The sequence below is a fragment of the Lissotriton helveticus genome, chromosome 8 (genome assembly GCF_964261635.1).
Source record: "Lissotriton helveticus chromosome 8, aLisHel1.1, whole genome shotgun sequence".
Taxonomy (NCBI): Eukaryota; Metazoa; Chordata; class Amphibia; order Caudata; family Salamandridae; genus Lissotriton; species Lissotriton helveticus.
In genome coordinates this window covers 82,187,258-82,212,826 of record NC_136069.1, presented here as the reverse complement: position 1 = coordinate 82,212,826, position 25,569 = coordinate 82,187,258, and the positions used below count along the sequence as shown (strand labels likewise).

Sequence of the window (25,569 nt, the reverse complement as noted above, 5' to 3'; positions counted from 1 at the left end):
AGGCTATCCCTGACGCTCTCCCTCGTCACGAGGGGGCCTCCAGGACATTTGCTGAGCTGAGGAGGTCAGGCCCACCGAAGCGGTGACGTCCTCAGCCCAGCAAACTTCAGCTTAGGCAGCCGCGAGCCTGTGCATTTAGCGCATGTCCAGCTCCTGGCTGCCTGGTCTGAACATAAAGAGTGTTTGTCTAGCTGTCCTTTCTTCAGCCTGACATGCAATCTTTTTGTCCAAAAAGGGCGGGCGGGGCCTCACTGCCTTCAAGGAGGGGCGGCTGCTGAAGTCAGGCCGCTTGCAAGGAGGACCCTTCACCCAGGCAGCACTCAGTCCCTCCTCTGAGTCTCTCTTTCTCTATGCACACCGGGGCGGGCCCTGGGCATGGATGGGACTTGCATATCAGGGCTCTGTCCCGGATAAAAAAAGACAAGGAAACTTGCAGCCAGAGCTGCACAGAAAAGAAAGTGTCACCCCAATGTTTCTGCGGGCGAGCCAGAGTTGAAGAGCGGTAGCCTGGCAGGCGCTGCCACATAGAACAGTGGCCTGATAGAGTGCCTTAGAGGCCAGTGCAAAGCAAGGCTAGGCACTTGGGGGCAGTTTTACAAGCCCTTTACGCCTCTTTTACACCGCCGTTGCGACGCGGTGGCGGCGCATAGCCAGCGCCACTCTGTGGGGTATTTACAACGTGACGCATGTGGGAGATGCGTCACGTTGTAAAGCCCTATGCCACATGTAGGCATTCCGGCGCAGGAACGCCTCCCAAAAGTGGCTGAGTGAAATCGACAAGATTTCAGTCAGTCACTTTTAAGGCCATGCTGCGTCAAAACCCTGCGCCTGCTTGAAGCAGGCGTAAGGACTGACGCAGCATTTTAAGGATAGGGCACCCCCGAGCCTTGCTGTAGCTGCTTGGCGCCTGCGACGCAACTCCAGCAATGCGCCACCTTTACGGCAGCAGATGCATCACGCATCTGTCCATTTTTGCCCCATGGTGCGCCGCATTGTGAATGCGGCGCATCCATGACGCACAATAACTGGCGCATCCCTGCTGCTGATAGGCGGGGATGCGCCAGTTATTGTAAATGTGCCCCAAGGTGAAAAGCCCAGGCTGCTGCTTTGCTAGTTCTCCGGCTGGCACCTGAAGGGAGGCCGGAGCCTGTGTGCGATTGGAAAAGAAGCGAGTGCAAGGCTGGAGGAAGAGAGGGCTGTTCTTTGGCTATCTGTAGCAAGCTTGCAAAGGGTTGTTGGAGTGAAGCTTGCAAGGGAGGTGCAGCGCAGCACGTTCCAGAGTGGAGGGGGTTGTCGGCACAAGAGGCCTGAACCGGAGGTCTCTCATGCCTACGGCCATACCACCCTGAATGCGCCCGATCTCGTCCGATCTCGGAAGCTAAGCAGGGTCGGGCCTGGTTAGTACTTGGATGGGAGACCGCCTGGGAATACCAGGTGCTGTAGGCATTTTGCCACTCGCTGACAGCAAGCTCGGCCCTTGCACATTCACACCTAATCTAACTCGCTCATAGCACTTTTTTAAAAGAAAAAAAATATTCTGCTCTCCTCCTCTCCTCTCCTCTCTTTTTTTTTTTTTTTTAATGTATTTATGAAGAATCCGGCATGGAGTTTACAATATACGTGGCCCTTAACTGTAAACTCGAAAACTGAAAGAAAAAGAAGAAAAGCTTTGCCCTAAGGCAGGACAGAGGACTCCCAGCTAAGACTGGGGAGCTGCTGCTGCTGCTGCTGCTGCTGCTGCTGCTGCTGCTGAGGGGCTGCGCCGGCCCCGGTTCCGGGCCCCCCTCTCTCGGCTGGGAGCGAGCAGGGGGCTGCTGAGGGTGGCAGAGAGCCAGGCGGGTGACATGAAGGGCCCTGGACTACTCGGACCCTCGCCTCACTCGCTCTTCTATACCCACAGAGGGCCGGGGCATGGGCATTATTTGCACACGAGGGGCCTGTTCTTGATTTCAAAACAAAACAAAACAAAACAACAATAGGGGACTTGCAGGCAGAGCTTGAGGGTTCAAGAAGTCGCCTCGCCAGAGTTGGGGTGAGCATTAAGCTGCTCAGCCCCCCCCCCCCCCAACGCACCGCCAGCCGGAAGGGGGGGGGGGGCTTTGGCACGTAGAGAAGCGGCCCGAGCAGAGTGCCTTCTAGGCGCTTGTTAAATCAAAACGTCAGGCTGCTGGTCTGCTGCTGCTGCTGCTGCTAGTGCCGGCCCCTCAGGAAGGGCGGTCCCAGCCTCAGCAAGCGCGAGAGATGGCCGTGCTTGGCCGTGTGCAGGGACTTTGAAAGGGAGGGCAGGTGTTCAAAGGGAAACGTGCAAATGCACTGGAAGGGAGCCTGGTGACGTCACGGGGGCTGCCTCGGCACAAGAGGCCTGAACCGGAGGCCTCTCGTGCCTACGGCCATACCACCCTGAATGCGCCCGATCTCGTCCGATCTCGGAAGCTAAGCAGGGTCGGGCCTGGTTAGTACTTGGATGGGAGACCGCCTGGGAATACCAGGTGCTGTAGGCATTTTGCTTCTCGCTACAGGCACTTCCGTTTTGTTTTTGTTTTTCTACTTTTTTTGCGGGGGCATTTATTCTATTATTTTATCGCAACTTTCTTCAAAAAGAAAACGCCATCAAGTTCACAACACGCAGGGTCCATAACTTTCCATTCGGAAATTGAAAATTCGGCTGCACTTTACACTGGGTCAAAAAAGATGAAACTCTTTGCCCTAAGAGGGGACAGGGGACAGGGGACCCCTCACCACCCCCCAGCTGAGGGTTTTCTTCTGCCGGCGGCTGCAAGCTGCTGCTGGGCTGCTCCGGTCGCAGCAGCGGCATAACGCAGGCCCACGCAGCCCCCGCGGTGCGTGGGGGGCCCCTATCTCCAAGGGGCCCCCTCGGCACTGCACTCCTGGCCAGAGAGCTCCTGATTGAGCCCGGAGGGGGCCCTCTCAGTACCGTGCAGGGAGGCACCCTCACTTTTCATGACGCCAGTGGGTCGCAGCATCGGTTCCTGGTCCCCCTCTTTTGGCCTTTCCCAGCGGCCCGGGAGCAGGAGGAGTGCTGAGGCAGAGAGGCAGGCAACGAGTGCCGTTCAGTACAACCGAGAGGGGAGCGGGGCGCACACGCATGCACACTCACTTATACTCATGCATTCACATGCAGACACTCGCACCCTTCCCCCCCCCCTGTCAGGAGACTCACTCACAAATACACATACCCTCATACATACTAACACGCGCGAACCAAACAGTCAACAAAAAAGCGACACTTACCTGCTGCTGCAGGGCTCGGGGAGCTGCCAGGAGGGTTGGGACTGCTACCTTGGTCAGCCAATGAGGGGAGGCAGCAGTCCCTCACTCGTCACAGAGCAGGATGGGGGACAGAGTCAGCGACAGACACTCGGCCGTTGGCACTTCAGGGCTTAAAAACGAAGCGCCCAGCTACGAGGCTATCCCTGACGCTCTCCCTCGTCACGAGGGGGCCTCCAGGACATTTGCTGAGCTGAGGAGGTCAGGCCCACCGAAGCGGTGACGTCCTCAGCCCAGCAAACTTCAGCTTAGGCAGCCGCGAGCCTGTGCATTTAGCGCATGTCCAGCTCCTGGCTGCCTGGTCTGAACATAAAGAGTGTTTGTCTAGCTGTCCTTTCTTCAGCCTGACATGCAATCTTTTTGTCCAAAAAGGGCGGGCGGGGCCTCACTGCCTTCAAGGAGGGGCGGCTGCTGAAGTCAGGCCGCTTGCAAGGAGGACCCTTCACCCAGGCAGCACTCAGTCCCTCCTCTGAGTCTCTCTTTCTCTATGCACACCGGGGCGGGCCCTGGGCATGGATGGGACTTGCATATCAGGGCTCTGTCCCGGATAAAAAAAGACAAGGAAACTTGCAGCCAGAGCTGCACAGAAAAGAAAGTGTCACCCCAATGTTTCTGCGGGCGAGCCAGAGTTGAAGAGCGGTAGCCTGGCAGGCGCTGCCACATAGAACAGTGGCCTGATAGAGTGCCTTAGAGGCCAGTGCAAAGCAAGGCTAGGCACTTGGGGGCAGTTTTACAAGCCCTTTACGCCTCTTTTACACCGCCGTTGCGACGCGGTGGCGGCGCATAGCCAGCGCCACTCTGTGGGGTATTTACAACGTGACGCATGTGGGAGATGCGTCACGTTGTAAAGCCTGCCACATGTAGGCATTCCGGCGCAGGAACGCCTCCCAAAAGTGGCTGAGTGAAATCGACAAGATTTCAGTCAGTCACTTTTAAGGCCATGCTGCGTCAAAACCCTGCGCCTGCTTGAAGCAGGCGTAAGGACTGACGCAGCATTTTAAGGATAGGGCACCCCCGAGCCTTGCTGTAGCTGCTTGGCGCCTGCGACGCAACTCCAGCAATGCGCCACCTTTACGGCAGCAGATGCATCACGCATCTGTCCATTTTTGCCCCATGGTGCGCCGCATTGTGAATGCGGCGCATCCATGACGCACAATAACTGGCGCATCCCTGCTGCTGATAGGCGGGGATGCGCCAGTTATTGTAAATGTGCCCCAAGGTGAAAAGCCCAGGCTGCTGCTTTGCTAGTTCTCCGGCTGGCACCTGAAGGGAGGCCGGAGCCTGTGTGCGATTGGAAAAGAAGCGAGTGCAAGGCTGGAGGAAGAGAGGGCTGTTCTTTGGCTATCTGTAGCAAGCTTGCAAAGGGTTGTTGGAGTGAAGCTTGCAAGGGAGGTGCAGCGCAGCACGTTCCAGAGTGGAGGGGGTTGTCGGCACAAGAGGCCTGAACCGGAGGCCTCTCGTGCCTACGGCCATACCACCCTGAATGCGCCCGATCTCGTCCGATCTCGGAAGCTAAGCAGGGTCGGGCCTGGTTAGTACTTGGATGGGAGACCGCCTGGGAATACCAGGTGCTGTAGGCATTTTGCCACTCGCTGACACCAAGCTCGGCCCTTGCACATTCACACCTAATCTAACTCGCTCATAGCACTTTTTTAAAAGAAAAAAAATATTCTGCTCTCCTCCTCTCCTCTCCTCTCTTTTTTTTTTTTTTTTTTAATGTATTTATGAAGAATCCGGCATGGAGTTTACAATATACGTGGCCCTTAACTGTAAACTTGAAAACTGAAAGAAAAAGAAGAAAAGCTTTGCCCTAAGGCAGGACAGAGGACTCCCAGCTAAGACTGGGAGCTGCTGCATGCTGCTGCTGCTGCTGCATGCTGCTGCTGCTGCTGCTGCTGCTGCTGCTGAGGGGCTGCGCCGGCCCCGGTTCCGGGCCCCCCTCTCTCGGCTGGGAGCGAGCAGGGGGCTGCTGAGGGTGGCAGAGAGCCAGGCGGGTGACATGAAGGGCCCTGGACTACTCGGACCCTCGCCTCACTCGCTCTTCTATACCCACAGAGGGCCGGGGCATGGGCATTATTTGCACACGAGGGGCCTGTTCTTGATTTCAAAACAAAACAAAACAAAACAACAATAGGGGACTTGCAGGCAGAGCTTGAGGGTTCAAGAAGTCGCCTCGCCAGAGTTGGGGTGAGCATTAAGCTGCTCAGCCCCCCCCCCCCCCCCCCCAACGCACCGCCAGCCGGAAGGGGGGGGGGGGGCTTTGGCACGTAGAGAAGCGGCCCGAGCAGAGTGCCTTCTAGGCGCTTGTTAAATCAAAACGTCAGGCTGCTGGTCTGCTGCTGCTGCTGCTGCTAGTGCCGGCCCCTCAGGAAGGGCGGTCCCAGCCTCAGCAAGCGCGAGAGATGGCCGTGCTTGGCCGTGTGCAGGGACTTTGAAAGGGAGGGCAGGTGTTCAAAGGGAAACGTGCAAATGCACTGGAAGGGAGCCTGGTGACGTCACGGGGGCTGCCTCGGCACAAGAGGCCTGAACCGGAGGCCTCTCGTGCCTACGGCCATACCACCCTGAATGCGCCCGATCTCGTCCGATCTCGGAAGCTAAGCAGGGTCGGGCCTGGTTAGTACTTGGATGGGAGACCGCCTGGGAATACCAGGTGCTGTAGGCATTTTGCTTCTCGCTACAGGCACTTCCGTTTTGTTTTTGTTTTTCTACTTTTTTTGCGGGGGCATTTATTCTATTATTTTATCGCAACTTTCTTCAAAAAGAAAACGCCATCAAGTTCACAACACGCAGGGTCCATAACTTTCCATTCGGAAATTGAAAATTCGGCTGCACTTTACACTGGGTCAAAAAAGATGAAACTCTTTGCCCTAAGAGGGGACAGGGGACAGGGGACCCCTCACCACCCCCCAGCTGAGGGTTTTCTTCTGCCGGCGGCTGCAAGCTGCTGCTGGGCTGCTCCGGTCGCAGCAGCGGCATAACGCAGGCCCACGCAGCCCCCGCGGTGCGTGGGGGGCCCCTATCTCCAAGGGGCCCCCTCGGCACTGCACTCCTGGCCAGAGAGCTCCTGATTGAGCCCGGAGGGGGCCCTCTCAGTACCGTGCAGGGAGGCACCCTCACTTTTCATGACGCCAGTGGGTCGCAGCATCGGTTCCTGGTCCCCCTCTTTTGGCCTTTCCCAGCGGCCCGGGAGCAGGAGGAGTGCTGAGGCAGAGAGGCAGGCAACGAGTGCCGTTCAGTACAACCGAGAGGGGAGCGGGGCGCACACGCATGCACACTCACTTATACTCATGCATTCACATGCAGACACTCGCACCCTTCCCCCCCCCCTGTCAGGAGACTCACTCACAAATACACATACCCTCATACATACTAACACGCGCGAACCAAACAGTCAACAAAAAAGCGACACTTACCTGCTGCTGCAGGGCTCGGGGAGCTGCCAGGAGGGTTGGGACTGCTACCTTGGTCAGCCAATGAGGGGAGGCAGCAGTCCCTCACTCGTCACAGAGCAGGATGGGGGACAGAGTCAGCGACAGACACTCGGCCGTTGGCACTTCAGGGCTTAAAAACGAAGCGCCCAGCTACGAGGCTATCCCTGACGCTCTCCCTCGTCACGAGGGGGCCTCCAGGACATTTGCTGAGCTGAGGAGGTCAGGCCCACCGAAGCGGTGACGTCCTCAGCCCAGCAAACTTCAGCTTAGGCAGCCGCGAGCCTGTGCATTTAGCGCATGTCCAGCTCCTGGCTGCCTGGTCTGAACATAAAGAGTGTTTGTCTAGCTGTCCTTTCTTCAGCCTGACATGCAATCTTTTTGTCCAAAAAGGGCGGGCGGGGCCTCACTGCCTTCAAGGAGGGGCGGCTGCTGAAGTCAGGCCGCTTGCAAGGAGGACCCTTCACCCAGGCAGCACTCAGTCCCTCCTCTGAGTCTCTCTTTCTCTATGCACACCGGGGCGGGCCCTGGGCATGGATGGGACTTGCATATCAGGGCTCTGTCCCGGATAAAAAAAGACAAGGAAACTTGCAGCCAGAGCTGCACAGAAAAGAAAGTGTCACCCCAATGTTTCTGCGGGCGAGCCAGAGTTGAAGAGCGGTAGCCTGGCAGGCGCTGCCACATAGAACAGTGGCCTGATAGAGTGCCTTAGAGGCCAGTGCAAAGCAAGGCTAGGCACTTGGGGGCAGTTTTACAAGCCCTTTACGCCTCTTTTACACCGCCGTTGCGACGCGGTGGCGGCGCATAGCCAGCGCCACTCTGTGGGGTATTTACAACGTGACGCATGTGGGAGATGCGTCACGTTGTAAAGCCCTATGCCACATGTAGGCATTCCGGCGCAGGAACGCCTCCCAAAAGTGGCTGAGTGAAATCGACAAGATTTCAGTCAGTCACTTTTAAGGCCATGCTGCGTCAAAACCCTGCGCCTGCTTGAAGCAGGCGTAAGGACTGACGCAGCATTTTAAGGATAGGGCACCCCCGAGCCTTGCTGTAGCTGCTTGGCGCCTGCGACGCAACTCCAGCAATGCGCCACCTTTACGGCAGCAGATGCATCACGCATCTGTCCATTTTTGCCCCATGGTGCGCCGCATTGTGAATGCGGCGCATCCATGACGCACAATAACTGGCGCATCCCTGCTGCTGATAGGCGGGGATGCGCCAGTTATTGTAAATGTGCCCCAAGGTGAAAAGCCCAGGCTGCTGCTTTGCTAGTTCTCCGGCTGGCACCTGAAGGGAGGCCGGAGCCTGTGTGCGATTGGAAAAGAAGCGAGTGCAAGGCTGGAGGAAGAGAGGGCTGTTCTTTGGCTATCTGTAGCAAGCTTGCAAAGGGTTGTTGGAGTGAAGCTTGCAAGGGAGGTGCAGCGCAGCACGTTCCAGAGTGGAGGGGGTTGTCGGCACAAGAGGCCTGAACCGGAGGCCTCTCGTGCCTACGGCCATACCACCCTGAATGCGCCCGATCTCGTCCGATCTCGGAAGCTAAGCAGGGTCGGGCCTGGTTAGTACTTGGATGGGAGACCGCCTGGGAATACCAGGTGCTGTAGGCATTTTGCCACTCGCTGACACCAAGCTCGGCCCTTGCACATTCACACCTAATCTAACTCGCTCATAGCACTTTTTTAAAAGAAAAAAAATATTCTGCTCTCCTCCTCTCCTCTCCTCTCTTTTTTTTTTTTTTTTTTAATGTATTTATGAAGAATCCGGCATGGAGTTTACAATATACGTGGCCCTTAACTGTAAACTTGAAAACTGAAAGAAAAAGAAGAAAAGCTTTGCCCTAAGGCAGGACAGAGGACTCCCAGCTAAGACTGGGAGCTGCTGCATGCTGCTGCTGCTGCTGCATGCTGCTGCTGCTGCTGCTGCTGCTGCTGCTGAGGGGCTGCGCCGGCCCCGGTTCCGGGCCCCCCTCTCTCGGCTGGGAGCGAGCAGGGGGCTGCTGAGGGTGGCAGAGAGCCAGGCGGGTGACATGAAGGGCCCTGGACTACTCGGACCCTCGCCTCACTCGCTCTTCTATACCCACAGAGGGCCGGGGCATGGGCATTATTTGCACACGAGGGGCCTGTTCTTGATTTCAAAACAAAACAAAACAAAACAACAATAGGGGACTTGCAGGCAGAGCTTGAGGGTTCAAGAAGTCGCCTCGCCAGAGTTGGGGTGAGCATTAAGCTGCTCAGCCCCCCCCCCCCCCCCCCCAACGCACCGCCAGCCGGAAGGGGGGGGGGGGGCTTTGGCACGTAGAGAAGCGGCCCGAGCAGAGTGCCTTCTAGGCGCTTGTTAAATCAAAACGTCAGGCTGCTGGTCTGCTGCTGCTGCTGCTGCTAGTGCCGGCCCCTCAGGAAGGGCGGTCCCAGCCTCAGCAAGCGCGAGAGATGGCCGTGCTTGGCCGTGTGCAGGGACTTTGAAAGGGAGGGCAGGTGTTCAAAGGGAAACGTGCAAATGCACTGGAAGGGAGCCTGGTGACGTCACGGGGGCTGCCTCGGCACAAGAGGCCTGAACCGGAGGCCTCTCGTGCCTACGGCCATACCACCCTGAATGCGCCCGATCTCGTCCGATCTCGGAAGCTAAGCAGGGTCGGGCCTGGTTAGTACTTGGATGGGAGACCGCCTGGGAATACCAGGTGCTGTAGGCATTTTGCTTCTCGCTACAGGCACTTCCGTTTTGTTTTTGTTTTTCTACTTTTTTTGCGGGGGCATTTATTCTATTATTTTATCGCAACTTTCTTCAAAAAGAAAACGCCATCAAGTTCACAACACGCAGGGTCCATAACTTTCCATTCGGAAATTGAAAATTCGGCTGCACTTTACACTGGGTCAAAAAAGATGAAACTCTTTGCCCTAAGAGGGGACAGGGGACAGGGGACCCCTCACCACCCCCCAGCTGAGGGTTTTCTTCTGCCGGCGGCTGCAAGCTGCTGCTGGGCTGCTCCGGTCGCAGCAGCGGCATAACGCAGGCCCACGCAGCCCCCGCGGTGCGTGGGGGGCCCCTATCTCCAAGGGGCCCCCTCGGCACTGCACTCCTGGCCAGAGAGCTCCTGATTGAGCCCGGAGGGGGCCCTCTCAGTACCGTGCAGGGAGGCACCCTCACTTTTCATGACGCCAGTGGGTCGCAGCATCGGTTCCTGGTCCCCCTCTTTTGGCCTTTCCCAGCGGCCCGGGAGCAGGAGGAGTGCTGAGGCAGAGAGGCAGGCAACGAGTGCCGTTCAGTACAACCGAGAGGGGAGCGGGGCGCACACGCATGCACACTCACTTATACTCATGCATTCACATGCAGACACTCGCACCCTTCCCCCCCCCCTGTCAGGAGACTCACTCACAAATACACATACCCTCATACATACTAACACGCGCGAACCAAACAGTCAACAAAAAAGCGACACTTACCTGCTGCTGCAGGGCTCGGGGAGCTGCCAGGAGGGTTGGGACTGCTACCTTGGTCAGCCAATGAGGGGAGGCAGCAGTCCCTCACTCGTCACAGAGCAGGATGGGGGACAGAGTCAGCGACAGACACTCGGCCGTTGGCACTTCAGGGCTTAAAAACGAAGCGCCCAGCTACGAGGCTATCCCTGACGCTCTCCCTCGTCACGAGGGGGCCTCCAGGACATTTGCTGAGCTGAGGAGGTCAGGCCCACCGAAGCGGTGACGTCCTCAGCCCAGCAAACTTCAGCTTAGGCAGCCGCGAGCCTGTGCATTTAGCGCATGTCCAGCTCCTGGCTGCCTGGTCTGAACATAAAGAGTGTTTGTCTAGCTGTCCTTTCTTCAGCCTGACATGCAATCTTTTTGTCCAAAAAGGGCGGGCGGGGCCTCACTGCCTTCAAGGAGGGGCGGCTGCTGAAGTCAGGCCGCTTGCAAGGAGGACCCTTCACCCAGGCAGCACTCAGTCCCTCCTCTGAGTCTCTCTTTCTCTATGCACACCGGGGCGGGCCCTGGGCATGGATGGGACTTGCATATCAGGGCTCTGTCCCGGATAAAAAAAGACAAGGAAACTTGCAGCCAGAGCTGCACAGAAAAGAAAGTGTCACCCCAATGTTTCTGCGGGCGAGCCAGAGTTGAAGAGCGGTAGCCTGGCAGGCGCTGCCACATAGAACAGTGGCCTGATAGAGTGCCTTAGAGGCCAGTGCAAAGCAAGGCTAGGCACTTGGGGGCAGTTTTACAAGCCCTTTACGCCTCTTTTACACCGCCGTTGCGACGCGGTGGCGGCGCATAGCCAGCGCCACTCTGTGGGGTATTTACAACGTGACGCATGTGGGAGATGCGTCACGTTGTAAAGCCCTATGCCACATGTAGGCATTCCGGCGCAGGAACGCCTCCCAAAAGTGGCTGAGTGAAATCGACAAGATTTCAGTCAGTCACTTTTAAGGCCATGCTGCGTCAAAACCCTGCGCCTGCTTGAAGCAGGCGTAAGGACTGACGCAGCATTTTAAGGATAGGGCACCCCCGAGCCTTGCTGTAGCTGCTTGGCGCCTGCGACGCAACTCCAGCAATGCGCCACCTTTACGGCAGCAGATGCATCACGCATCTGTCCATTTTTGCCCCATGGTGCGCCGCATTGTGAATGCGGCGCATCCATGACGCACAATAACTGGCGCATCCCTGCTGCTGATAGGCGGGGATGCGCCAGTTATTGTAAATGTGCCCCAAGGTGAAAAGCCCAGGCTGCTGCTTTGCTAGTTCTCCGGCTGGCACCTGAAGGGAGGCCGGAGCCTGTGTGCGATTGGAAAAGAAGCGAGTGCAAGGCTGGAGGAAGAGAGGGCTGTTCTTTGGCTATCTGTAGCAAGCTTGCAAAGGGTTGTTGGAGTGAAGCTTGCAAGGGAGGTGCAGCGCAGCACGTTCCAGAGTGGAGGGGGTTGTCGGCACAAGAGGCCTGAACCGGAGGCCTCTCGTGCCTACGGCCATACCACCCTGAATGCGCCCGATCTCGTCCGATCTCGGAAGCTAAGCAGGGTCGGGCCTGGTTAGTACTTGGATGGGAGACCGCCTGGGAATACCAGGTGCTGTAGGCATTTTGCCACTCGCTGACACCAAGCTCGGCCCTTGCACATTCACACCTAATCTAACTCGCTCATAGCACTTTTTTAAAAGAAAAAAAATATTCTGCTCTCCTCCTCTCCTCTCCTCTCTTTTTTTTTTTTTTTTTTAATGTATTTATGAAGAATCCGGCATGGAGTTTACAATATACGTGGCCCTTAACTGTAAACTTGAAAACTGAAAGAAAAAGAAGAAAAGCTTTGCCCTAAGGCAGGACAGAGGACTCCCAGCTAAGACTGGGAGCTGCTGCATGCTGCTGCTGCTGCTGCATGCTGCTGCTGCTGCTGCTGCTGCTGCTGCTGAGGGGCTGCGCCGGCCCCGGTTCCGGGCCCCCCTCTCTCGGCTGGGAGCGAGCAGGGGGCTGCTGAGGGTGGCAGAGAGCCAGGCGGGTGACATGAAGGGCCCTGGACTACTCGGACCCTCGCCTCACTCGCTCTTCTATACCCACAGAGGGCCGGGGCATGGGCATTATTTGCACACGAGGGGCCTGTTCTTGATTTCAAAACAAAACAAAACAAAACAACAATAGGGGACTTGCAGGCAGAGCTTGAGGGTTCAAGAAGTCGCCTCGCCAGAGTTGGGGTGAGCATTAAGCTGCTCAGCCCCCCCCCCCCCCCCCCCAACGCACCGCCAGCCGGAAGGGGGGGGGGGGGCTTTGGCACGTAGAGAAGCGGCCCGAGCAGAGTGCCTTCTAGGCGCTTGTTAAATCAAAACGTCAGGCTGCTGGTCTGCTGCTGCTGCTGCTGCTAGTGCCGGCCCCTCAGGAAGGGCGGTCCCAGCCTCAGCAAGCGCGAGAGATGGCCGTGCTTGGCCGTGTGCAGGGACTTTGAAAGGGAGGGCAGGTGTTCAAAGGGAAACGTGCAAATGCACTGGAAGGGAGCCTGGTGACGTCACGGGGGCTGCCTCGGCACAAGAGGCCTGAACCGGAGGCCTCTCGTGCCTACGGCCATACCACCCTGAATGCGCCCGATCTCGTCCGATCTCGGAAGCTAAGCAGGGTCGGGCCTGGTTAGTACTTGGATGGGAGACCGCCTGGGAATACCAGGTGCTGTAGGCATTTTGCTTCTCGCTACAGGCACTTCCGTTTTGTTTTTGTTTTTCTACTTTTTTTGCGGGGGCATTTATTCTATTATTTTATCGCAACTTTCTTCAAAAAGAAAACGCCATCAAGTTCACAACACGCAGGGTCCATAACTTTCCATTCGGAAATTGAAAATTCGGCTGCACTTTACACTGGGTCAAAAAAGATGAAACTCTTTGCCCTAAGAGGGGACAGGGGACAGGGGACCCCTCACCACCCCCCAGCTGAGGGTTTTCTTCTGCCGGCGGCTGCAAGCTGCTGCTGGGCTGCTCCGGTCGCAGCAGCGGCATAACGCAGGCCCACGCAGCCCCCGCGGTGCGTGGGGGGCCCCTATCTCCAAGGGGCCCCCTCGGCACTGCACTCCTGGCCAGAGAGCTCCTGATTGAGCCCGGAGGGGGCCCTCTCAGTACCGTGCAGGGAGGCACCCTCACTTTTCATGACGCCAGTGGGTCGCAGCATCGGTTCCTGGTCCCCCTCTTTTGGCCTTTCCCAGCGGCCCGGGAGCAGGAGGAGTGCTGAGGCAGAGAGGCAGGCAACGAGTGCCGTTCAGTACAACCGAGAGGGGAGCGGGGCGCACACGCATGCACACTCACTTATACTCATGCATTCACATGCAGACACTCGCACCCTTCCCCCCCCCCTGTCAGGAGACTCACTCACAAATACACATACCCTCATACATACTAACACGCGCGAACCAAACAGTCAACAAAAAAGCGACACTTACCTGCTGCTGCAGGGCTCGGGGAGCTGCCAGGAGGGTTGGGACTGCTACCTTGGTCAGCCAATGAGGGGAGGCAGCAGTCCCTCACTCGTCACAGAGCAGGATGGGGGACAGAGTCAGCGACAGACACTCGGCCGTTGGCACTTCAGGGCTTAAAAACGAAGCGCCCAGCTACGAGGCTATCCCTGACGCTCTCCCTCGTCACGAGGGGGCCTCCAGGACATTTGCTGAGCTGAGGAGGTCAGGCCCACCGAAGCGGTGACGTCCTCAGCCCAGCAAACTTCAGCTTAGGCAGCCGCGAGCCTGTGCATTTAGCGCATGTCCAGCTCCTGGCTGCCTGGTCTGAACATAAAGAGTGTTTGTCTAGCTGTCCTTTCTTCAGCCTGACATGCAATCTTTTTGTCCAAAAAGGGCGGGCGGGGCCTCACTGCCTTCAAGGAGGGGCGGCTGCTGAAGTCAGGCCGCTTGCAAGGAGGACCCTTCACCCAGGCAGCACTCAGTCCCTCCTCTGAGTCTCTCTTTCTCTATGCACACCGGGGCGGGCCCTGGGCATGGATGGGACTTGCATATCAGGGCTCTGTCCCGGATAAAAAAAGACAAGGAAACTTGCAGCCAGAGCTGCACAGAAAAGAAAGTGTCACCCCAATGTTTCTGCGGGCGAGCCAGAGTTGAAGAGCGGTAGCCTGGCAGGCGCTGCCACATAGAACAGTGGCCTGATAGAGTGCCTTAGAGGCCAGTGCAAAGCAAGGCTAGGCACTTGGGGGCAGTTTTACAAGCCCTTTACGCCTCTTTTACACCGCCGTTGCGACGCGGTGGCGGCGCATAGCCAGCGCCACTCTGTGGGGTATTTACAACGTGACGCATGTGGGAGATGCGTCACGTTGTAAAGCCCTATGCCACATGTAGGCATTCCGGCGCAGGAACGCCTCCCAAAAGTGGCTGAGTGAAATCGACAAGATTTCAGTCAGTCACTTTTAAGGCCATGCTGCGTCAAAACCCTGCGCCTGCTTGAAGCAGGCGTAAGGACTGACGCAGCATTTTAAGGATAGGGCACCCCCGAGCCTTGCTGTAGCTGCTTGGCGCCTGCGACGCAACTCCAGCAATGCGCCACCTTTACGGCAGCAGATGCATCACGCATCTGTCCATTTTTGCCCCATGGTGCGCCGCATTGTGAATGCGGCGCATCCATGACGCACAATAACTGGCGCATCCCTGCTGCTGATAGGCGGGGATGCGCCAGTTATTGTAAATGTGCCCCAAGGTGAAAAGCCCAGGCTGCTGCTTTGCTAGTTCTCCGGCTGGCACCTGAAGGGAGGCCGGAGCCTGTGTGCGATTGGAAAAGAAGCGAGTGCAAGGCTGGAGGAAGAGAGGGCTGTTCTTTGGCTATCTGTAGCAAGCTTGCAAAGGGTTGTTGGAGTGAAGCTTGCAAGGGAGGTGCAGCGCAGCACGTTCCAGAGTGGAGGGGGTTGTCGGCACAAGAGGCCTGAACCGGAGGCCTCTCGTGCCTACGGCCATACCACCCTGAATGCGCCCGATCTCGTCCGATCTCGGAAGCTAAGCAGGGTCGGGCCTGGTTAGTACTTGGATGGGAGACCGCCTGGGAATACCAGGTGCTGTAGGCATTTTGCCACTCGCTGACACCAAGCTCGGCCCTTGCACATTCACACCTAATCTAACTCGCTCATAGCACTTTTTTAAAAGAAAAAAAATATTCTGCTCTCCTCCTCTCCTCTCCTCTCTTTTTTTTTTTTTTTTTTAATGTATTTATGAAGAATCCGGCATGGAGTTTACAATATACGTGGCCCTTAACTGTAAACTTGAAAACTGAAAGAAAAAGAAGAAAAGCTTTGCCCTAAGGCAGGACAGAGGACTCCCAGCTAAGACTGGGAGCTGCTGCATGCTGCTGCTGCTGCTGCATGCTGCTGCTGCTGCTGCTGCTGCTGCTGCTGAGGGGCTGCGCCGGCCCCGGTTCCGGGCCCCCCTCTCTCGGCTGGGAGCGAGCAGGGGGCTGCTGAGGGTGGCAGAGAGCCAGGCGGGTGACATGAAGGGCCCTGGACTACTCGGACCCTCGCCTCACTCGCTCTTCTATACCCACAGAGGGCCGGGGCATGGGCATTATTTGCACACGAGGGGCCTGTTCTTGATTTCAAAACAAAACAAAACAAAACAACAATAGGGGACTTGCAGGCAGAGCTTGAGGGTTCAAGAAGTCGCCTCGCCAGAGTTGGGGTGAGCATTAAGCTGCTCAGCCCCCCCCCCCCCCCCCCCAACGCACCGCCAGCCGGAAGGGGGGGGGGGGGCTTTGGCACGTAGAGAAGCGGCCCGAGCAGAGTGCCTTCTAGGCGCTTGTTAAATCAAAACGTCAGGCTGCTGGTCTGCTGCTGCTGCTGCTGCTAGTGCCGGCCCCTCAGGAAGGGCGGTCCCAGCCTCAGCAAGCGCGAGAGATGGCCGTGCTTGGCCGTGTGCAGGGACTTTGAAAGGGAGGGCAGGTGTTCAAAGGGAAACGTGCAAATGCACTGGAAGGGAGCCTGGTGACGTCACGGGGGCTGCCTCGGCACAAGAGGCCTGAACCGGAGGCCTCTCGTGCCTACGGCCATACCACCCTGAATGCGCCCGATCTCGTCCGATCTCGGAAGCTAAGCAGGGTCGGGCCTGGTTAGTACTTGGATGGGAGACCGCCTGGGAATACCAGGTGCTGTAGGCATTTTGCTTCTCGCTACAGGCACTTCCGTTTTGTTTTTGTTTTTCTACTTTTTTTGCGGGGGCATTTATTCTATTATTTTATCGCAACTTTCTTCAAAAAGAAAACGCCATCAAGTTCACAACACGCAGGGTCCATAACTTTCCATTCGGAAATTGAAAATTCGGCTGCACTTTACACTGGGTCAAAAAAGATGAAACTCTTTGCCCTAAGAGGGGACAGGGGACAGGGGACCCCTCACCACCCCCCAGCTGAGGGTTTTCTTCTGCCGGCGGCTGCAAGCTGCTGCTGGGCTGCTCCGGTCGCAGCAGCGGCATAACGCAGGCCCACGCAGCCCCCGCGGTGCGTGGGGGGCCCCTATCTCCAAGGGGCCCCCTCGGCACTGCACTCCTGGCCAGAGAGCTCCTGATTGAGCCCGGAGGGGGCCCTCTCAGTACCGTGCAGGGAGGCACCCTCACTTTTCATGACGCCAGTGGGTCGCAGCATCGGTTCCTGGTCCCCCTCTTTTGGCCTTTCCCAGCGGCCCGGGAGCAGGAGGAGTGCTGAGGCAGAGAGGCAGGCAACGAGTGCCGTTCAGTACAACCGAGAGGGGAGCGGGGCGCACACGCATGCACACTCACTTATACTCATGCATTCACATGCAGACACTCGCACCCTTCCCCCCCCCCTGTCAGGAGACTCACTCACAAATACACATACCCTCATACATACTAACACGCGCGAACCAAACAGTCAACAAAAAAGCGACACTTACCTGCTGCTGCAGGGCTCGGGGAGCTGCCAGGAGGGTTGGGACTGCTACCTTGGTCAGCCAATGAGGGGAGGCAGCAGTCCCTCACTCGTCACAGAGCAGGATGGGGGACAGAGTCAGCGACAGACACTCGGCCGTTGGCACTTCAGGGCTTAAAAACGAAGCGCCCAGCTACGAGGCTATCCCTGACGCTCTCCCTCGTCACGAGGGGGCCTCCAGGACATTTGCTGAGCTGAGGAGGTCAGGCCCACCGAAGCGGTGACGTCCTCAGCCCAGCAAACTTCAGCTTAGGCAGCCGCGAGCCTGTGCATTTAGCGCATGTCCAGCTCCTGGCTGCCTGGTCTGAACATAAAGAGTGTTTGTCTAGCTGTCCTTTCTTCAGCCTGACATGCAATCTTTTTGTCCAAAAAGGGCGGGCGGGGCCTCACTGCCTTCAAGGAGGGGCGGCTGCTGAAGTCAGGCCGCTTGCAAGGAGGACCCTTCACCCAGGCAGCACTCAGTCCCTCCTCTGAGTCTCTCTTTCTCTATGCACACCGGGGCGGGCCCTGGGCATGGATGGGACTTGCATATCAGGGCTCTGTCCCGGATAAAAAAAGACAAGGAAACTTGCAGCCAGAGCTGCACAGAAAAGAAAGTGTCACCCCAATGTTTCTGCGGGCGAGCCAGAGTTGAAGAGCGGTAGCCTGGCAGGCGCTGCCACATAGAACAGTGGCCTGATAGAGTGCCTTAGAGGCCAGTGCAAAGCAAGGCTAGGCACTTGGGGGCAGTTTTACAAGCCCTTTACGCCTCTTTTACACCGCCGTTGCGACGCGGTGGCGGCGCATAGCCAGCGCCACTCTGTGGGGTATTTACAACGTGACGCATGTGGGAGATGCGTCACGTTGTAAAGCCCTATGCCACATGTAGGCATTCCGGCGCAGGAACGCCTCCCAAAAGTGGCTGAGTGAAATCGACAAGATTTCAGTCAGTCACTTTTAAGGCCATGCTGCGTCAAAACCCTGCGCCTGCTTGAAGCAGGCGTAAGGACTGACGCAGCATTTTAAGGATAGGGCACCCCCGAGCCTTGCTGTAGCTGCTTGGCGCCTGCGACGCAACTCCAGCAATGCGCCACCTTTACGGCAGCAGATGCATCACGCATCTGTCCATTTTTGCCCCATGGTGCGCCGCATTGTGAATGCGGCGCATCCATGACGCACAATAACTGGCGCATCCCTGCTGCTGATAGGCGGGGATGCGCCAGTTATTGTAAATGTGCCCCAAGGTGAAAAGCCCAGGCTGCTGCTTTGCTAGTTCTCCGGCTGGCACCTGAAGGGAGGCCGGAGCCTGTGTGCGATTGGAAAAGAAGCGAGTGCAAGGCTGGAGGAAGAGAGGGCTGTTCTTTGGCTATCTGTAGCAAGCTTGCAAAGGGTTGTTGGAGTGAAGCTTGCAAGGGAGGTGCAGCGCAGCACGTTCCAGAGTGGAGGGGGTTGTCGGCACAAGAGGCCTGAACCGGAGGCCTCTCGTGCCTACGGCCATACCACCCTGAATGCGCCCGATCTCGTCCGATCTCGGAAGCTAAGCAGGGTCGGGCCTGGTTAGTACTTGGATGGGAGACCGCCTGGGAATACCAGGTGCTGTAGGCATTTTGCCACTCGCTGACACCAAGCTCGGCCCTTGCACATTCACACCTAATCTAACTCGCTCATAGCACTTTTTTAAAAGAAAAAAAATATTCTGCTCTCCTCCTCTCCTCTCCTCTCTTTTTTTTTTTTTTTTTTAATGTATTTATGAAGAATCCGGCATGGAGTTTACAATATACGTGGCCCTTAACTGTAAACTTGAAAACTGAAAGAAAAAGAAGAAAAGCTTTGCCCTAAGGCAGGACAGAGGACTCCCAGCTAAGACTGGGAGCTGCTGCATGCTGCTGCTGCTGCTGCATGCTGCTGCTGCTGCTGCTGCTGCTGCTGCTGAGGGGCTGCGCCGGCCCCGGTTCCGGGCCCCCCTCTCTCGGCTGGGAGCGAGCAGGGGGCTGCTGAGGGTGGCAGAGAGCCAGGCGGGTGACATGAAGGGCCCTGGACTACTCGGACCCTCGCCTCACTCGCTCTTCTATACCCACAGAGGGCCGGGGCATGGGCATTATTTGCACACGAGGGGCCTGTTCTTGATTTCAAAACAAAACAAAACAAAACAACAATAGGGGACTTGCAGGCAGAGCTTGAGGGTTCAAGAAGTCGCCTCGCCAGAGTTGGGGTGAGCATTAAGCTGCTCAGCCCCCCCCCCCCCCCCCCCAACGCACCGCCAGCCGGAAGGGGGGGGGGGGGCTTTGGCACGTAGAGAAGCGGCCCGAGCAGAGTGCCTTCTAGGCGCTTGTTAAATCAAAACGTCAGGCTGCTGGTCTGCTGCTGCTGCTGCTGCTAGTGCCGGCCCCTCAGGAAGGGCGGTCCCAGCCTCAGCAAGCGCGAGAGATGGCCGTGCTTGGCCGTGTGCAGGGACTTTGAAAGGGAGGGCAGGTGTTCAAAGGGAAACGTGCAAATGCACTGGAAGGGAGCCTGGTGACGTCACGGGGGCTGCCTCGGCACAAGAGGCCTGAACCGGAGGCCCCTCGTGCCTACGGCCATACCACCCTGAATGCGCCCGATCTCGTCCGATCTCGGAAGCTAAGCAGGGTCGGGCCTGGTTAGTACTTGGATGGGAGACCGCCTGGGAATACCAGGTGCTGTAGGCATTTTGCTTCTCGCTACAGGCACTTCCGTTTTGTTTTTGTTTTTCTACTTTTTTTGCGGGGGCATTTATTCTATTATTTTATCGCAACTTTCTTCAAAAAGAAAACGCCATCAAGTTCACAACACGCAGGGTCCATAACTTTCCATTCGGAAATTGAAAATTCGGCTGCACTTTACACTGGGTCAAAAAAGATGAAACTCTTTGCCCTAAGAGGGGACAGGGGACAGGGGACCCCTCACCACCCCCCAGCTGAGGGTTTTCTTCTGCCGGCGGCTGCAAGCTGCTGCTGGGCTGCTCCGGTCGCAGCAGCGGCATAACGCAGGCCCACGCAGCCCCCGCGGTGCGTGGGGGGCCCCTATCTCCAAGGGGCCCCCTCGGCACTGCACTCCTGGCCAGAGAGCTCCTGATTGAGCCCGGAGGGGGCCCTCTCAGTACCGTGCAGGGAGGCACCCTCACTTTTCATGACGCCAGTGGGTCGCAGCATCGGTTCCTGGTCCCCCTCTTTTGGCCTTTCCCAGCGGCCCGGGAGCAGGAGGAGTGCTGAGGCAGAGAGGCAGGCAACGAGTGCCGTTCAGTACAACCGAGAGGGGAGCGGGGCGCACACGCATGCACACTCACTTATACTCATGCATTCACATGCAGACACTCGCACCCTTCCCCCCCCCCCCCTGTCAGGAGACTCACTCACAAATACACATGCACTCATATATACTAACACGCGCGAACCAAACAGTCAACAAAAAAGCGACACTTACCTGCTGCTGCAGGGCTCGGGGAGCTGCCAGGAGGGTTGGGACTGCTACCTTGGTCAGCCAATGAGGGGAGGCAGCAGTCCCTCACTCGTCACAGAGCAGGATGGGGGACAGAGTCAGCGACAGACACTCGGCCGTTGGCACTTCAGGGCTTAAAAACGAAGCGCCCAGCTACGAGGCTATCCCTGACGCTCTCCCTCGTCACGAGGGGGCCTCCAGGACATTTGCTGAGCTGAGGAGGTCAGGCCCACCGAAGCGGTGACGTCCTCAGCCCAGCAAACTTCAGCTTAGGCAGCCGCGAGCCTGTGCATTTAGCGCATGTCCAGCTCCTGGCTGCCTGGTCTGAACATAAAGAGTGTTTGTCTAGCTGTCCTTTCTTCAGCCTGACATGCAATCTTTTTGTCCAAAAAGGGCGGGCGGGGCCTCACTGCCTTCAAGGAGGGGCGGCTGCTGAAGTCAGGCCGCTTGCAAGGAGGACCCTTCACCCAGGCAGCACTCAGTCCCTCCTCTGAGTCTCTCTTTCTCTATGCACACCGGGGCGGGCCCTGGGCATGGATGGGACTTGCATATCAGGGCTCTGTCCCGGATAAAAAAAGACAAGGAAACTTGCAGCCAGAGCTGCACAGAAAAGAAAGTGTCACCCCAATGTTTCTGCGGGCGAGCCAGAGTTGAAGAGCGGTAGCCTGGCAGGCGCTGCCACATAGAACAGTGGCCTGATAGAGTGCCTTAGAGGCCAGTGCAAAGCAAGGCTAGGCACTTGGGGGCAGTTTTACAAGCCCTTTACGCCTCTTTTACACCGCCGTTGCGACGCGGTGGCGGCGCATAGCCAGCGCCACTCTGTGGGGTATTTACAACGTGACGCATGTGGGAGATGCGTCACGTTGTAAAGCCCTATGCCACATGTAGGCATTCCGGCGCAGGAACGCCTCCCAAAAGTGGCTGAGTGAAATCGACAAGATTTCAGTCAGTCACTTTTAAGGCCATGCTGCGTCAAAACCCTGCGCCTGCTTGAAGCAGGCGTAAGGACTGACGCAGCATTTTAAGGATAGGGCACCCCCGAGCCTTGCTGTAGCTGCTTGGCGCCTGCGACGCAACTCCAGCAATGCGCCACCTTTACGGCAGCAGATGCATCACGCATCTGTCCATTTTTGCCCCATGGTGCGCCGCATTGTGAATGCGGCGCATCCATGACGCACAATAACTGGCGCATCCCTGCTGCTGATAGGCGGGGATGCGCCAGTTATTGTAAATGTGCCCCAAGGTGAAAAGCCCAGGCTGCTGCTTTGCTAGTTCTCCGGCTGGCACCTGAAGGGAGGCCGGAGCCTGTGTGCGATTGGAAAAGAAGCGAGTGCAAGGCTGGAGGAAGAGAGGGCTGTTCTTTGGCTATCTGTAGCAAGCTTGCAAAGGGTTGTTGGAGTGAAGCTTGCAAGGGAGGTGCAGCGCAGCACGTTCCAGAGTGGAGGGGGTTGTCGGCACAAGAGGCCTGAACCGGAGGTCTCTCATGCCTACGGCCATACCACCCTGAATGCGCCCGATCTCGTCCGATCTCGGAAGCTAAGCAGGGTCGGGCCTGGTTAGTACTTGGATGGGAGACCGCCTGGGAATACCAGGTGCTGTAGGCATTTTGCCACTCGCTGACAGCAAGCTCGGCCCTTGCACATTCACACCTAATCTAACTCGCTCATAGCACTTTTTTAAAAGAAAAAAAATATTCTGCTCTCCTCCTCTCCTCTCCTCTCTTTTTTTTTTTTTTTTAATGTATTTATGAAGAATCCGGCATGGAGTTTACAATATACGTGGCCCTTAACTGTAAACTCGAAAACTGAAAGAAAAAGAAGAAAAGCTTTGCCCTAAGGCAGGACAGAGGACTCCCAGCTAAGACTGGGGAGCTGCTGCTGCTGCTGCTGCTGCTGCTGCTGCTGCTGCTGAGGGGCTGCGCCGGCCCCGGTTCCGGGCCCCCCTCTCTCGGCTGGGAGCGAGCAGGGGGCTGCTGAGGGTGGCAGAGAGCCAGGCGGGTGACATGAAGGGCCCTGGACTACTCGGACCCTCGCCTCACTCGCTCTTCTATACCCACAGAGGGCCGGGGCATGGGCATTATTTGCACACGAGGGGCCTGTTCTTGATTTCAAAACAAAACAAAACAAAACAACAATAGGGGACTTGCAGGCAGAGCTTGAGGGTTCAAGAAGTCGCCTCGCCAGAGTTGGGGTGAGCATTAAGCTGCTCAGCCCCCCCCCCCCCCAACGCACCGCCAGCCGGAAGGGGGGGGGGGGCTTTGGCACGTAGAGAAGCGGCCCGAGCAGAGTGCCTTCTAGGCGCTTGTTAAATCAAAACGTCAGGCTGCTGGTCTGCTGCTGCTGCTGCTGCTAGTGCCGGCCCCTCAGGAAGGGCGGTCCCAGCCTCAGCAAGCGCGAGAGATGGCCGTGCTTGGCCGTGTGCAGGGACTTTGAAAGGGAGGGCAGGTGTTCAAAGGGAAACGTGCAAATGCACTGGAAGGGAGCCTGGTGACGTCACGGGGGCTGCCTCGGCACAAGAGGCCTGAACCGGAGGCCTCTCGTGCCTACGGCCATACCACCCTGAATGCGCCCGATCTCGTCCGATCTCGGAAGCTAAGCAGGGTCGGGCCTGGTTAGTACTTGGATGGGAGACCGCCTGGGAATACCAGGTGCTGTAGGCATTTTGCTTCTCGCTACAGGCACTTCCGTTTTGTTTTTGTTTTTCTACTTTTTTTGCGGGGGCATTTATTCTATTATTTTATCGCAACTTTCTTCAAAAAGAAAACGCCATCAAGTTCACAACACGCAGGGTCCATAACTTTCCATTCGGAAATTGAAAATTCGGCTGCACTTTACACTGGGTCAAAAAAGATGAAACTCTTTGCCCTAAGAGGGGACAGGGGACAGGGGACCCCTCACCACCCCCCAGCTGAGGGTTTTCTTCTGCCGGCGGCTGCAAGCTGCTGCTGGGCTGCTCCGGTCGCAGCAGCGGCATAACGCAGGCCCACGCAGCCCCCGCGGTGCGTGGGGGGCCCCTATCTCCAAGGGGCCCCCTCGGCACTGCACTCCTGGCCAGAGAGCTCCTGATTGAGCCCGGAGGGGGCCCTCTCAGTACCGTGCAGGGAGGCACCCTCACTTTTCATGACGCCAGTGGGTCGCAGCATCGGTTCCTGGTCCCCCTCTTTTGGCCTTTCCCAGCGGCCCGGGAGCAGGAGGAGTGCTGAGGCAGAGAGGCAGGCAACGAGTGCCGTTCAGTACAACCGAGAGGGGAGCGGGGCGCACACGCATGCACACTCACTTATACTCATGCATTCACATGCAGACACTCGCACCCTTCCCCCCCCCCTGTCAGGAGACTCACTCACAAATACACATACCCTCATACATACTAACACGCGCGAACCAAACAGTCAACAAAAAAGCGACACTTACCTGCTGCTGCAGGGCTCGGGGAGCTGCCAGGAGGGTTGGGACTGCTACCTTGGTCAGCCAATGAGGGGAGGCAGCAGTCCCTCACTCGTCACAGAGCAGGATGGGGGACAGAGTCAGCGACAGACACTCGGCCGTTGGCACTTCAGGGCTTAAAAACGAAGCGCCCAGCTACGAGGCTATCCCTGACGCTCTCCCTCGTCACGAGGGGGCCTCCAGGACATTTGCTGAGCTGAGGAGGTCAGGCCCACCGAAGCGGTGACGTCCTCAGCCCAGCAAACTTCAGCTTAGGCAGCCGCGAGCCTGTGCATTTAGCGCATGTCCAGCTCCTGGCTGCCTGGTCTGAACATAAAGAGTGTTTGTCTAGCTGTCCTTTCTTCAGCCTGACATGCAATCTTTTTGTCCAAAAAGGGCGGGCGGGGCCTCACTGCCTTCAAGGAGGGGCGGCTGCTGAAGTCAGGCCGCTTGCAAGGAGGACCCTTCACCCAGGCAGCACTCAGTCCCTCCTCTGAGTCTCTCTTTCTCTATGCACACCGGGGCGGGCCCTGGGCATGGATGGGACTTGCATATCAGGGCTCTGTCCCGGATAAAAAAAGACAAGGAAACTTGCAGCCAGAGCTGCACAGAAAAGAAAGTGTCACCCCAATGTTTCTGCGGGCGAGCCAGAGTTGAAGAGCGGTAGCCTGGCAGGCGCTGCCACATAGAACAGTGGCCTGATAGAGTGCCTTAGAGGCCAGTGCAAAGCAAGGCTAGGCACTTGGGGGCAGTTTTACAAGCCCTTTACGCCTCTTTTACACCGCCGTTGCGACGCGGTGGCGGCGCATAGCCAGCGCCACTCTGTGGGGTATTTACAACGTGACGCATGTGGGAGATGCGTCACGTTGTAAAGCCCTATGCCACATGTAGGCATTCCGGCGCAGGAACGCCTCCCAAAAGTGGCTGAGTGAAATCGACAAGATTTCAGTCAGTCACTTTTAAGGCCATGCTGCGTCAAAACCCTGCGCCTGCTTGAAGCAGGCGTAAGGACTGACGCAGCATTTTAAGGATAGGGCACCCCCGAGCCTTGCTGTAGCTGCTTGGCGCCTGCGACGCAACTCCAGCAATGCGCCACCTTTACGGCAGCAGATGCATCACGCATCTGTCCATTTTTGCCCCATGGTGCGCCGCATTGTGAATGCGGCGCATCCATGACGCACAATAACTGGCGCATCCCTGCTGCTGATAGGCGGGGATGCGCCAGTTATTGTAAATGTGCCCCAAGGTGAAAAGCCCAGGCTGCTGCTTTGCTAGTTCTCCGGCTGGCACCTGAAGGGAGGCCGGAGCCTGTGTGCGATTGGAAAAGAAGCGAGTGCAAGGCTGGAGGAAGAGAGGGCTGTTCTTTGGCTATCTGTAGCAAGCTTGCAAAGGGTTGTTGGAGTGAAGCTTGCAAGGGAGGTGCAGCGCAGCACGTTCCAGAGTGGAGGGGGTTGTCGGCACAAGAGGCCTGAACCGGAGGTCTCTCATGCCTACGGCCATACCACCCTGAATGCGCCCGATCTCGTCCGATCTCGGAAGCTAAGCAGGGTCGGGCCTGGTTAGTACTTGGATGGGAGACCGCCTGGGAATACCAGGTGCTGTAGGCATTTTGCCACTCGC

The 25,569-nt window shown here is 57.3% G+C and overlaps 15 non-coding genes across 15 annotated transcripts; all 15 read left to right on the top strand.

The window, feature by feature from the left end:
• The first annotated feature begins 1,327 nt into the window (after nt 1–1,327).
• LOC144774198 (5S ribosomal RNA) lies at nt 1,328–1,446 on the top strand. The gene has a single exon (XR_013600119.1). It is a non-coding gene; the product is annotated as a 5S ribosomal RNA (ribosomal RNA).
• Nucleotides 1,447–2,382: 936 nt separating this feature from the next.
• LOC144774197 (5S ribosomal RNA) lies at nt 2,383–2,501 on the top strand. The gene has a single exon (XR_013600118.1). It is a non-coding gene; the product is annotated as a 5S ribosomal RNA (ribosomal RNA).
• Nucleotides 2,502–4,749: 2,248 nt separating this feature from the next.
• LOC144774196 (5S ribosomal RNA) lies at nt 4,750–4,868 on the top strand. The gene has a single exon (XR_013600117.1). It is a non-coding gene; the product is annotated as a 5S ribosomal RNA (ribosomal RNA).
• Nucleotides 4,869–5,831: 963 nt separating this feature from the next.
• Nucleotides 5,832–5,950, top strand: LOC144774195 (5S ribosomal RNA). The gene has a single exon (XR_013600116.1). It is a non-coding gene; the product is annotated as a 5S ribosomal RNA (ribosomal RNA).
• A 2,251-nt stretch (nt 5,951–8,201) lies between these two features.
• On the top strand, nt 8,202–8,320 carry LOC144774194 (5S ribosomal RNA). The gene has a single exon (XR_013600115.1). It is a non-coding gene; the product is annotated as a 5S ribosomal RNA (ribosomal RNA).
• Nucleotides 8,321–9,283: 963 nt separating this feature from the next.
• On the top strand, nt 9,284–9,402 carry LOC144774193 (5S ribosomal RNA). Its single transcript, XR_013600113.1, has one exon. It is a non-coding gene; the product is annotated as a 5S ribosomal RNA (ribosomal RNA).
• A 2,251-nt stretch (nt 9,403–11,653) lies between these two features.
• Nucleotides 11,654–11,772, top strand: LOC144774192 (5S ribosomal RNA). The gene has a single exon (XR_013600112.1). It is a non-coding gene; the product is annotated as a 5S ribosomal RNA (ribosomal RNA).
• Nucleotides 11,773–12,735: 963 nt separating this feature from the next.
• LOC144774191 (5S ribosomal RNA) lies at nt 12,736–12,854 on the top strand. Its single transcript, XR_013600111.1, has one exon. It is a non-coding gene; the product is annotated as a 5S ribosomal RNA (ribosomal RNA).
• Nucleotides 12,855–15,105: 2,251 nt separating this feature from the next.
• On the top strand, nt 15,106–15,224 carry LOC144774188 (5S ribosomal RNA). Its single transcript, XR_013600109.1, has one exon. It is a non-coding gene; the product is annotated as a 5S ribosomal RNA (ribosomal RNA).
• Nucleotides 15,225–16,187: 963 nt separating this feature from the next.
• Nucleotides 16,188–16,306, top strand: LOC144774187 (5S ribosomal RNA). The gene has a single exon (XR_013600108.1). It is a non-coding gene; the product is annotated as a 5S ribosomal RNA (ribosomal RNA).
• A 2,251-nt stretch (nt 16,307–18,557) lies between these two features.
• LOC144774186 (5S ribosomal RNA) lies at nt 18,558–18,676 on the top strand. The gene has a single exon (XR_013600107.1). It is a non-coding gene; the product is annotated as a 5S ribosomal RNA (ribosomal RNA).
• A 963-nt stretch (nt 18,677–19,639) lies between these two features.
• LOC144774177 (5S ribosomal RNA) lies at nt 19,640–19,758 on the top strand. Its single transcript, XR_013600105.1, has one exon. It is a non-coding gene; the product is annotated as a 5S ribosomal RNA (ribosomal RNA).
• Nucleotides 19,759–22,012: 2,254 nt separating this feature from the next.
• Nucleotides 22,013–22,131, top strand: LOC144774165 (5S ribosomal RNA). Its single transcript, XR_013600103.1, has one exon. It is a non-coding gene; the product is annotated as a 5S ribosomal RNA (ribosomal RNA).
• Nucleotides 22,132–23,067: 936 nt separating this feature from the next.
• Nucleotides 23,068–23,186, top strand: LOC144774784 (5S ribosomal RNA). Its single transcript, XR_013600526.1, has one exon. It is a non-coding gene; the product is annotated as a 5S ribosomal RNA (ribosomal RNA).
• Nucleotides 23,187–25,437: 2,251 nt separating this feature from the next.
• Nucleotides 25,438–25,556, top strand: LOC144774772 (5S ribosomal RNA). The gene has a single exon (XR_013600525.1). It is a non-coding gene; the product is annotated as a 5S ribosomal RNA (ribosomal RNA).
• Nucleotides 25,557–25,569: the final 13 nt, after the last annotated feature.